General features: G+C 42.9%; 1 long non-coding RNA gene across 1 annotated transcript in view; it reads left to right on the forward strand.

Annotated features, from left to right (window-relative positions):
- The window catches only part of LOC129167061 (uncharacterized), a 77,230-nt gene extending 67,010 nt beyond the window's left edge, over window positions 1–10,220 (forward strand). The window contains exon 3 of the long non-coding RNA XR_008565895.2: window positions 10,139–10,220. This is a non-coding gene — a long non-coding RNA (uncharacterized lncRNA). The remainder of the gene's footprint in view (window positions 1–10,138) is intronic.
- The last annotated feature ends 2,304 nt before the right edge of the window (window positions 10,221–12,524 follow it).

Below are 12,524 nucleotides of genomic sequence, written 5' to 3' on the forward strand. Positions count from 1 at the left end.
TTTTGTTTAGTTAAAACACAATATAACTAAGTTTTGTTAACTGCTTTTTCTTGTCCACCTAAACTGCAGCAATAGACAACATCAAAGAGACAAAAGTATTATCAGCTGATTTCATGTGTAGTGGATATGGTCTGAGGGTGAAACACACTCGTTTGTAACTTCTGCTCTGACTCGAACTCGACTTTTTTTGTCATCAAGTCAGACCTTCGAGCAGCATGTCAGACGTGGAACACTGTACCAGAGGAAGCTCTATCAGAGGAGGGTGCAACTGGTCAGAAACGGAACACTGCCCCATCAAAGGTTGCAGCTATGCCTAGCATCATATCATGGTCATAAATGTACTTTATATCACAAATATATTATTTCTAGACGATGCTTTTCCACCACATTAGCTGTATTCTTTGCAGGTCTGTGTCGTGTTTGAAGTTGATTATCACTAATATGTGGGCGACGGTGACACGGCGGTAGTACAGGAGTTAAGTGCTCACCCCGTAATCGGAAGGTTGCAGGTTCGAGCCCCGCTCAGTCTGTCGCTGTTGTTGTGTCCGTGGGCAAGACACTTAACCCACCTTGCCTGCTGGTGGTGGTGGGAGGCAGCCTCGCCTCTGTCAGTGCACCCCAGGGCAGCTGTGGCTACATCGTATCTCATCCCCACCAGTTTGTGAATGTGTGTGTGTGAATGGGTGAATGACTGTGTTGTAAAGTGCCTTGGAGGGTTCCAGGACTCTAGAAGGCGCTATATCAAATACAGGCCATTTACCATTTAATATTCCAGATTTTATCCTAACGCCCCAGTTGCAGCAGAAATCTGCATTAGCATATGGGCAACACACCCTTATTTTGTTTGTAGACTAAAACTAATCAGGGCAAACTTGTAAATAACAGTGAGTCACCACGTGCACGTGCGTTTGTGATGATGTTTAAGCGTGTGGGACACTCGTTTAATCAAAACATTTGCACTGGTCACTAGTAGAAACGAATGCCTTGCAAGTCATACTCTGGGGTGGGGTGGGGTGGGGGGGGGGCTTAGATGCACTTATTTCAGGAACTAGCATGATGCCACATCGGAGGAGAGATTAACACGGCGGGACTTGAAGTCTTATTTCCTGGTATCTGGACATCTCGTCTCAGATTGGCTCACACCAACGCAACGCTACCACTGACTCCAGCCCTCTTTACAAGATGCATCATGCCGGCGAATCGGCATAATATTACTGCAACGATGTGTCTTAAAGATGCGCCATGCCGGCGTGGTGACGCATGAATCCTGCGGCATTCATTCCGCCTCGGTTGGAGTCTAGATGGATGAGTCCATGAATGTTAGGTGGCAGTGTGACGTAGATCTGTCAAAATTTATTAATCCTAGAGTTTCACCGTCTGTTTTCTATCAGAAGCTAAAGCAGGAGATAGGTGTAGGAGACTATCTTCATGTTCATCCTGCATGAAAACCTCAGTGACTCATTATAATCACAGATAATTTTTTTAAACCGCGTTTCTGTGTTCCACACCTTTAAGAAACCAGATGCAGGCCTTTAAATAATTGTAAATAATTGAAACTGTGTCAAATTGTTTTAAATTGCCCATGAATGTATATAAAATCAAAAAAACTGTTGTCAAATAATTTATTATCAGCAGGGATGAATCAGATTGTCAGGTTTCACCGTATTGTCAACGTATTGTTGTCTCTGGTAACGTATCGAGATGTAAACCGAATGGCCTCAGAGGTGGTGATTCACATCTCGTGTGTGTGTGTGTGTGTGTGTGTGTGTGTGTGTGTGTGTGTGTGTGTGTGTGTGTGTGTGTGTGTGTGTGTGTGTGTGTGTGTGTGTGTGTGTGTGTGTGTGTGTGTGTGTGTATGTGTCACCGTGATAATACCAACACCTGCTGCTCCCCTTCCTCCTGCTGGGCCGTTCAGCTCCAAACAGCAGCAGCTTGAGGTGGACAACCTGAGACCAGAATGCTGTCGGGCGTCCACCACCCACCGGACAGAGGTGTTATTAATGCAATATAACACATGAACGATCGCCGGGAGGCTTCTCTCTGAGCACCTCCTGTTGCAAACGTCTCTCTGTATCCGTCAGCCGTACAGTGAAATGATCAGTTAAACTACAGTACCGACTCGGGACGTTGTTTGTGTTTTCTGTTTCCAAAGGAAGCAAAAAATAAATAAAAAAACCAGAGTGATTGATCGGTGGTGGTTGGATTTCTACCGGAGCAGCGATAACCTCAGCGACTCCATGTCTGAAACGTATATCTATATTTATTCATTCATTTACTTATTTTTGCCTCTTGCATTGTTCCTGTTCCTTCCCTTGTCACTACGAAATCTATTCCTTCCTTTTATCACCAATGAAGTGACAACTTTTTTTGTCACAACGATGCAGATGGTTTGTCTCCTTTTAGCTCACAATCTGTTATTGAGCATAAATAAGACTTTGATGTCACAACCATCATGGCTGAGAAACAAAAACAGTAATCTGCTATATGAGTTCATTGATCGCTGAAATCCCTTTGACCTCCCTAACAACTGGTTAATTACCATATTTCATCTAAATCTAATTTAATCTTGCATCCTACAATGGCTAAATAAGCGATAAATCACCACTGTTGATGTCACTCAACATACTAAAGTCACTTATTGTGAATGTTTCTATGTCCATTGGGTTCCTTCTGCTTAAATGCAAGGCAGGACACCGTAAAGACACAAGGACTTAACAAAAATTACATTCAAAGACCTTCTCGCATCACTCGTGTCGAGTAAAATCTATACATTTACATTGTGAGCATCTTCTGTTCCATTTCTTTCTTCAGACTGCCCGTGGTTTCCCCTAAAACATGTATGTATTGCTCTCTGTGATGCTTACTTTGAAGGCATTGCCTCCTTGGCTGACTGGGGAAAGTAAGCCAAAACCTTCAGAATCTACAGAGGTCTTTAGGCTGTTTGCTTCTCTTTTCTTTTATCAAACAAAGCCATGCTCTGGTGTCCAAACAACTCCCTTTTTATTGCGTTTGAGCTTTCTTGTTGTCCAGGTGAGCCTTTGTAAACAATAGGCAAGTGTTTGTTTGTTAGTGACAGCAAACTATGGGCAGCGTCTGAAACCACATCCACTTAGATCTGTTGGGACGAGTTTATTCTTCCTCAGATTGTAGAGGGCAAAGCATCACACAGAGCGTTTCTCAATGTCAAGGAACCTTGCCTTGATGTCTTGGCCCCGCCCCGGTTGCCTAGGAGATACGTCATCAGGAGCCACCAAGACGTGTTCCAATGTTCATGTTCTACCGAGGCGTGTGTTCTCCGTTTGTTAGCCGTTTAGCTAGCTGAGCAAGGACACACGGGAGGTGTCTTGTAGCCTAGCCTTGGTCAAAAATTACCCACAATACAAAGTGGTATTTTCAAAAGGACGGCGGATCAGAAGCCGGCAGCTACTTCAGTGACAATATTCAAGTTAAAAAGTAAGTCAGCTAATTTAAAATGTTTTTTAGATCCAAAGAAGTTATCTATGGTTGGTTAGTTGCTTAGTAGTTGCAGCTTCGGTGGCTAGCGGGTAGTAACTCATTTATATATTTAATTTAATAAACATACACACAATTTAAAAAGTAAAAGCCTTGTTATATATTTATATTGAAACTTATACGTATAAAATATAACATCATCTCCTGTGTCATGTGACGTTACGTGACCGCCGCGGAAGCCGTGGTTACGTGATGCAAGTCTGTTCCATCTAACCGTTTTCTTTGTCCAAGGAAGGACCGTGTCCTCGTAAGCAAGGCTCCTGGCCTCGAAAGACATCGCCTCGCAAGACCAGGTGCCTTGACATTGAGAAACACCAACAGACTTTATAAAAACTTTGTTTTATAATTAAATAAACAGTCGTCCAAACAATCACCCGTGGTTATAACGCCATGGCTGATTATGCATGTTTATGCTTATATAAAGCCTGCTTCTACTAACTGAAATTTTGGGAATGTTCCTGGACCTAAGTGGCATGCATGCGTCTCTGTTTTACGTAGCCAGATGAAAAAGACCATTTTCTGGGTCATTTCAGGAACCAACAAAGTTCTGTGTACTCAGGAAGGTTCGGTAGACTCACTGGGTGGGACTTGAGGCTACCTCATCCTGATTGGTCGTCTCTCAGTAGGAAATGACATGGCCAAACGTAGCCAAATGACGGGCATTTGCAAAGTTGGAAGAGTTGCTGGTGAAGCAGAATGGAAGGAAAAACAAAAGATAAGCAGCATTAATGTGTGTTTAAAATTCATTTCTAAAATGCCAACACACACAAGCGTGGTGGGAGTCCCCCCGTAACGCCGTCTTGCACGGTGCTTTGTGGTTTAACAGAACACTGTAAAAAACAAAGTTTCTTCTGGTCATTGAACGTCGCTTTTTTACATCACACGCCTGATCTCTCTTTCCCCTGAATGGATTAAATTACTGCGAAAAGTCTTTTAACGTTATTCATGTCTGTGGCACTGATCAGAGATGTCACTCAGGCCGAAACAGTCACCGACGGTTGTCTCAGCAAAGTCCTAAAGAGGCTAACTGTATACAGACATGACGGCTGAGGACCAAGCAAACGTGTCTCCCAGTATCTTTTCTTCCTCCCAGAACTCCTATGGAAACCCAGTCATAGGGCAACGGCCCTCCCTTGGCTGCTTAGTGATCTATGCAGACATGGCGGATATGTAAATGACCTGCTACACCAGCGGGGGTCCCACATCCTGCTGTCACTTCACCACCAATTTATGCAACAGCTCTCCCAAATGTTTTACTTCAAAGCGATTGTGTGGAGTGACACCGATCTGACCGATGACTATTAGTGTTGAAGCTGTAAATCAGCGCCAAATGCACTGGGCCCTTTTGCGCATGCAGTTGGGGCTAATAAATAGGAAGGATGGGTATTAGTTGAGATCAAGCTGTAATCATTTTGAAAATGATCTCCTTGAGTTTGCTGAGGTTGGAAAAAATTTGCTCACTGCAGCAGACAGCTCGCAATAAATCTGTGAATTACTGTTAGTACTCTTCCGTTTTTCTGTGCATTAAACAAATGACACAAATATAATAATTAGTAAGCGTTGGAGGTACTTAAAATCTGAGTTTTATGTGCTGCCTGGTGGAGCCACTGTATATTTCCCACCTCCTCCTGTCATCAAGCTACAAGCAAAGCTTGCAGTTTTCTGGCTGCACATTCACATTAAATGGACATTTCTGAGTTCAATAATATTTCTATTATAGAAGTTTTGGCACAGAAGAGACTTTGTATCTGGTCCAAATTGTTCAGCTGTGTCATAATAAATTAAATACCATAGAAGGACATAACTTTAAAGTGAGAAAAGAGCGATATAACACAAAGAACTTGTTATTTTTACACAGCTGTTGTTGGTTTGGCACATGGCTCACGTGTTTCCTGCAGACAGAGATGTTGCAGGACTGTAGAACAAACATCTGAATAAATAAAGCCACAGAGCTGCTAAGTGTGTTGATTTCACCGTGTGTCGTTGTGCTTTCAGCTCTCAAGTTATTTTTGTATGAAAGAACAATTGAAACAGTTTGCTGTTGGTGAAATTTCAGTAATCTGATTCTCTGTGTGAAATGTGCTGCAACCTTGACATCACGTGCATGAACGGTGACTGAACGCTCCAGGAAGCGCCACTTCCAACCTCAATATTCACCCCACAGAGAGAGCGGGGCATCATCACTTTTACCCATCTGGTGCAGATTTAACATCTATAAACTGTATTTATAGTGTAAACACGTCTGCAGAGACAAGTCGACTCATAGGTAAACAATGGTATATGTAAAAATAAAAGAAAGAGATGAAATCTTTTTTACATTAGTCCAGTTCTCCGATTAAATATAAAAGTTTATGGATCTATTGATTAAATAAAAGAACGAGGTCTTTTAAAATCTTAAAACAAATGCTTAAATGTGAAAATTATATGGAGTCAGTTTGGTTACTTAAGTGATGTTAAGACCTTTCTAAAGTGCTTTTTCCTGGGTCGGCCCATTGTACACAATGTCAACAGCTCCCTAAATGGCCAGGAAGCTTACAACTTTAAAGATTGACATGCTAACAGCTAGGTTGAATATTACACCTTGGGGTGTTTCTCAATGCAAGGAACCTTGCCTTTATGTCTTGGCCCCGGTTGCCCAGGAGATACGTCATCGGGAACCCCCAAGACGTGTTCCAATGTTCGTGTTCTACCGAGGCGTGTGTTCTCCATTTGTTAGCCGGTTTGCTAGCTGAGCGAGGATCCACGGGAGGTGTCTTGTAGCCTAGCCTTGGTCAAAATTGCCCACAATACACCGTGGTATTTTCTAAAGAACAGCGGATCAGAAGCCGGCAGCTACTTTGGGGACAATTTTAAAGTTTAAATGTTAGTCAGCTAATTTCAAATGTTTTTTTTTTTATCCAAAACAGTTATCTATGGTTGGTTAGTTGCTTAGTAGTTGCAGCTTCGGTGGCTAGCAGGTAGTAACTCAATTATATATTTAATTTAATAAACATATACACGATTTAAAAAGCTAGGGCGACTGCCAAATCCTCAGTGCTTATCCTGCTCGACTTATCGGCTGCATTTGACACTGTCAGCCATGGCTTCCTTTTGTCCACACTCTCTAGCATGGGCATCACAGAGAAAGCACACGCCTGGTTTGAATCGTACCTCACAGGACAATCATTCAGTGTATCTTGGCTTGGACAATCCTGTACCATACACCATCTTGCCACAGGAGTCCCCCAGGGCTCTGTCCTAGGACCTCTTCTCTTTGCCATATACACCACCTCACTGGGTGAGATCATTCGATCACACGGCTTCTCCTACCACTGCTATGCAGACGACACCCAGCTCTGTCTGTCATTTCCACCGGACGACCACACTGTCTCTGCACGAATATCAAACTGTCTCTCTAGCATATCAAAATGGATGGAATCCCACCATCTCCAACTCAACCTCTCTAAAACTGAACTACTTGTCATCCCAGCAAAACCATCCGTACAGCACAATATCTCAATCCAAAATGACTTCCTATCTCTGGCTCATTCAAAGGCAGTTCGAAATCTGGGTGTTGTGATTGATGAACACCTGACCTTTAAAGATCATGTTGCCTCTGTTGCTCATTCACGCTTTGCGCTGTATAACATACGAAAGATCAGACCATACCTAACACAACATGCCACCCAGCTCCTGGTGCAATCTACCGTCATCTCCCGCCTCGATTATTGCAATGCTCTTCTAACTGGTCTTCCAGGCTGTACTGTGAGACCTCTTCAAATGGTCCAGAACGCAGCGGCGCGTCTGGTCTTCAATCAGCCAAAAAGAGCACACGTCACCCTTCTGTTCATTGAGCTCCACTGGCTACCGCTAGCAGCACGCATCAAATTCAAATTGCTAACACTAGCATACAAAGTCCGAGATGGTACGGCTCCCATCTACCTGAATCCTCTTGCAAAGGCTTACGTCTCGGCCCGGCCGCTCCGGTCATCACAGGATCGTCGGCTAGCAGTGCCTACACCACGCTCAGGACAATCCAGACTCTTCTCATGCATCGTTCCACAAATGTGGAATGACCTCCCAAGCACTACCAGAACAGGGGCTTCCTTTTCAATTTTCAAGAAACTCCTGAAGACCCTGCTCTTCAGAGAGCATCTTCTAAACTAGCACCCTCCCTGCACCCGTCCCCTCCTCTCTACTGTCCACTCCTTGTTCCCTCCTCTCCATGATTGATGTCAAGTTGTTGTTATTGTTGTTGTTAGCCTCAAAGGCAACATGCCGATTATCACTTGTAAGTCGCTTTGAACAAAAGTGTGTGCTAAATACATAAACATAAACATAAAAAGTAAAAGGCTCGTTATATATTTATATTGAAACTAATACGTATAAAATGTAACGTTATTTCCCGTGTCATGTGACGTTACGTAACTGCCGTGGAAGCCGTGGTCACGTGATGCAAGTCTGTTCCATTTAACCGTTTTCTTTGACCAAGGAAGGACAGTGTCCTCGTACGGCAAGGCGCCTGGCCTGGCAAGACATCGCCTTGCCAGGCCAGGCGCCTTGACATTGCGAAACACCCAGGGTCTTTGCTGTTTCCAAGCTAGCAGTTAGCTTGTCAGTCGTGGAAGTTTTAAATTCTGTTTCTCAAAGCTGACGTCAGTTCAGGAAACTTTATCACATTTACAGAGGAGCACGTGTCCAAACTGCCTTAAAAATTCCACCTTAAATAAACAGTTTTGTATTATGTGATTATCCTGCCAGATATTTTACAAGTAGAGCTGGACAAGCAGCCATTTCTGCTAATTCCTACTATAAATTTTAAAGAGCCTTTGTAAATAATATTACATTACATTATTGACAATGTAATTATTTTATTTGGCTTATACGTGAACCACTATAGTTCTGAGAAATAAGATAATTTATGACAACAGAGGTTCACCTTGGTAAGGACTCTTCTCAGAATAGCCGTTAGCTTCTCAGCAGGTAAGACAAGAGAGTTCACAAAACCCAACTAAAAAAATCTATTTCACGTTGATACTGTAAAAGTATAATTGCTAAATTCTAGTCTGAAGCAGAAATTAGACAAACTCTATCAACAACTGGTTTGTGAAAGGGAAAGTGAAATCTGTAAGGCTTGTCACCAGCATTCAGACATTCATCCTATTTTCTTCACAGCCAGACAGGACAGGAAAAATAAATAAATAAATAAATAAATAAATGTAAAATTAAATAAATAAATAAATGTAAAATTAAATATATTTAGCATATTCATAATACCCTGCTGTCTGTTTGGTTTACACTTCTGACATAATATAACAGGACGTTGACTTGCATTACCTTACAAAAAGGTACTAGATTTAAATCACTTTAATGTAAAATAAAGCAAAGTGCAGTGAAACATAACATAACGTGTTAGTTCTGCTTATTTAACAGTTAAATACGGTAAGACAGAGCCCATCGGCTGTTTCTCGGTCAGAGGGTTAATGAACGGCTTGTTGGTAACTTTATATTTGAGTGCAATAACATGCATTTCTATTTATTTTTATGCATTATTTTAACCCCGACCTCAGTGGCCAACTGTTTTAATCGCAGTTTAACTGCAAACTAAACTGAACCATATCGTTTTTACAGTGCACATTTAGTTATCGAAGAGAAGCTCACCGACACACTTGACAGACAAAAACACACATTGCTGCCAGCACAGGGTTAAACCCCTTTCCAGTGAATAGATTAGGTCTGGACTTGTCCTCACACATCAGCTCGGCTCTGCAGGAGCAGCAGAGAAAGGTCTGAGGCTGAGAGTTAACTGGCCGGCAGTGGATCAATCCTGGGTCAAAGCGACACCAGCCAGCGGGCACAGATGTCAACCGACAGCTACGTGCTCCTCCTTAACTTACTGATTTCTGCTTTAACCTTTCGACTCCGAGACTTTTACCAGTTCTGCTGTAGTCTTTACGCCTCAAAAATCCATAGGCTTTGGTATGTGGCTCAGTTCAAACCTAACGACGAATGTTCCTCGAAGAGGTGCCGTAACGCTCTGCTTTAAGCGTCGTTGTATTCAAAAGCCATGAATTCATCGGCCACTTTATTGAAACTCCTTCTCTGACTGTTGATTCTGCACAGCGTTCCTGTGTCGTTTTGGGATTTTTGCAGCCGTTGTACGGCTGTAGCCCTGGAAACCAGATTATGCAAACGAGGAGCATCCTCCTCCGAGCCAAAGTTCTATACCAGAGCAGAATTTTCTGAGAAACAAACACGATCATAAAGAGCAAAAGGGCTCAAGTCTGGCTGCAAGTTCAATATGCCTAAAGTTTATTGATTATAATGATTTTTTTTAAGTGCCGACCACTTTAAATTCACTGATTCTGATTTGATTAATGAAGTGGCTCAGTAGAAAAAAAACACGCACGTTTCTATCCGACTGATTAAAGTGAATAAGCCCATTACAGGAATTACCTCGGTCCGACGTGTTCTTATAGATTTTGACTGATATCGTAACAAACCAGCTGCCACTACTGCTGCTGCTCCTTTAGCATCCACGCTCGGAGGTATTCTCACATGTTTGCGCCTCAAGGCAATCTCATACTTAACAGTTAATCCAGATCAGATTATTTTGACAAATATGCTCTCTTTCTTTGCTACATAGATAAACATCGATAATCCTCTCAAGATGCACAATGAATCTGGAGCCAGCAGCTGTGGACCTCATGGACAAATCTGTCTGAAGGTAATAAAATTAATCTAACACGATCTGAATAATCTCATCCAGTAGAGATCAGTGTATGAATGTGCACACTTTGGAGGTAGGAGGGAGGATTTTTGTGCCAGAAGCTTCCTGGTGTGCATCTCTTGTCTGTTTGCAATCTGAAAATTGTTGACTAATCTGGTTTTTATGAGTTCAATTTGTAATTAGTGGAACAATGTTGGTGGAGAGAGCAGAGGAGGCTGGACACATGGCCGAAATCCAAAGTTAGAACTCAAACATGTTTTATAACATTATAAAGTTTTCATCTAATGGACCTTGAAGAGACAGTTTGATCTTGTGAAGTGTTTCTGAGTAAAGGTTATGTCGTGGGCAGCTCTTTGAACAACCTTAGAGCGGAAAATCAGACCTCAAACAGAAGAGCTAATGAAAAGTCACAGCGAGGACACGAGGCAGTGGGATGTCTTCTTGGAGTATCTCAAAAAGTCCAACTGTCTAATTTGAACACTAGTTGCTAAATGTTTGCACTGAAACAAACACAGCATTGCACCAAGAAACACACAGAGCAATGCACCTAGCAACAACTACAGAGGCACGTTAAGCAATGAGCTAAGAGACACGCTGAGCAGCAACCTGGGATGGGCTGAGAGACGGAGTTGAAAGAAGTATTAAAGCAAAAATCTGGGGATTCTTCTCAGAGGCCACCATCTAGAGGCAGTAAAGTGTGTTGCACCTTAAGCCCCTTTTCTAACTTCAAGGATTACAGCTGGAGGTGTACGGAAAGCCATGGGGGGCAAAATACTGTGTCGCTGTGGACAGGACGCATATATTTACGCATTTTTAACAGTCGTTATTTTGTCCCACACGAGTTTTCATAGGGCGGAACACTTCTCATTTGTAAAAGTGCACCTGCGGCCGGGCAATAGAGCTTAAACACACTGATTCACAATTAGTATTCTCATGTTATTCTTATATGTATAATTTTAAAGACTTACTTGTCCATGAGAAATGTTGCCAACTTGCATCAGCCTTGGTATTTCCACAAACGCGCCAGATTTTCTGACTGAGATATGCTTTCTGCAAGCACACCAAGCTCTGCGCTGAGCGGCCCTGCCAACGCGCCTAGATACAGTCTGGGAAATGCGCTAACTTACATCCTCAGAGATGCAATAAGTTGCTAGTTTCAGCACTTTCAGCTTAGCATGTGATAGATTAATATTATGAAGAATCTCATGAACGAGACCTTGCCCTAAGCCTCAGCCTCACCATTATCACATTTGGTTCTCATGAGGAAGGAACCAAAACAATGTGGAAGCAGTTTTTCTCCTTTGCTTGGTTGCAACAGTGATTCCCAACCCTGGTCTTCAGGGCACACTGATCTGCACCCTAACCCTATTCCCCATGGCTCTGCTTCAGCACACCTGATTTACATGCCCTCTTCAGGAGGACATCAAGTGTTTTACATGCCCGTTAATCACTCATCCATGGCAGCAGGGTAACACGGCGTCACGATCTGCCCCTGCCCTCCTGACTGTGTCTCTCTCCTGCCCTGATTAGTCCATATTGTTCTCACCTGTCCCTCGTTAACCTGCCCATGTTTTCCTAATTAGCCTTGTGTATTTATACCACCTGTTTTGCTCCTGTCCTTTGTCGGATCACTGTTTGTGTATGTGCATGTCTCGTTTTGTCCTGTCGCTCCCGTTGCTATTAAACCCATTTTTATTTCATCCGTGCCTGCTCTTCTGCCTCCTGGAACCCTCCACCACACTTGGTCCACCATCTCCACCCTTCACATCATGACACACGGATGTTTAAAATGGCAACATGGAAAATGTGCAGGACGGTGTGCCTTGAGGACCAGGGTTGGGAAACACTAGCTGTTTTTACAGGACCATAGCTTTTGCTAAACGGGATTTGCCGCGGCTCCCTGGGGAGGATAAAGGTCGTTTATAAGATCAGACCGCGGCGGTGATGTGGCGCAATTGTGGAAATTTTAGAAAAGATTAGGTGATGGCGGCATAAAGGGGGTATGGGGGCGGTCTCTGCGCCGCCGCAGACTTCCGTTTATCTTGGACATAACTTGCTTTTTATTACGATTGAAGCCGTGATTGTTAAGTTTTTTTTAACAAGCAGCTCCTAAAGGTGTCTGTCCCCATCAGTCCCTGTGCAGTCTCTGGTGATCTGAGCTCCAGCTCTAACAGTTTGCCGTCTCGGCTGATTTTGTTCAAAAAGCAAACCTTACTGCTTGTGTTTACTTTCATTTTCTTTTTTTTTTTTTTTTTTTTTTTTTTTTTTTTTTAACGTGTCCTGTCTGGCTGTGAAGCAAGCA

This window comes from Nothobranchius furzeri, chromosome 7, assembly GCF_043380555.1.
Source record: "Nothobranchius furzeri strain GRZ-AD chromosome 7, NfurGRZ-RIMD1, whole genome shotgun sequence".
In the NCBI taxonomy this organism is placed as follows: domain Eukaryota; kingdom Metazoa; phylum Chordata; class Actinopteri; order Cyprinodontiformes; family Nothobranchiidae; genus Nothobranchius; species Nothobranchius furzeri.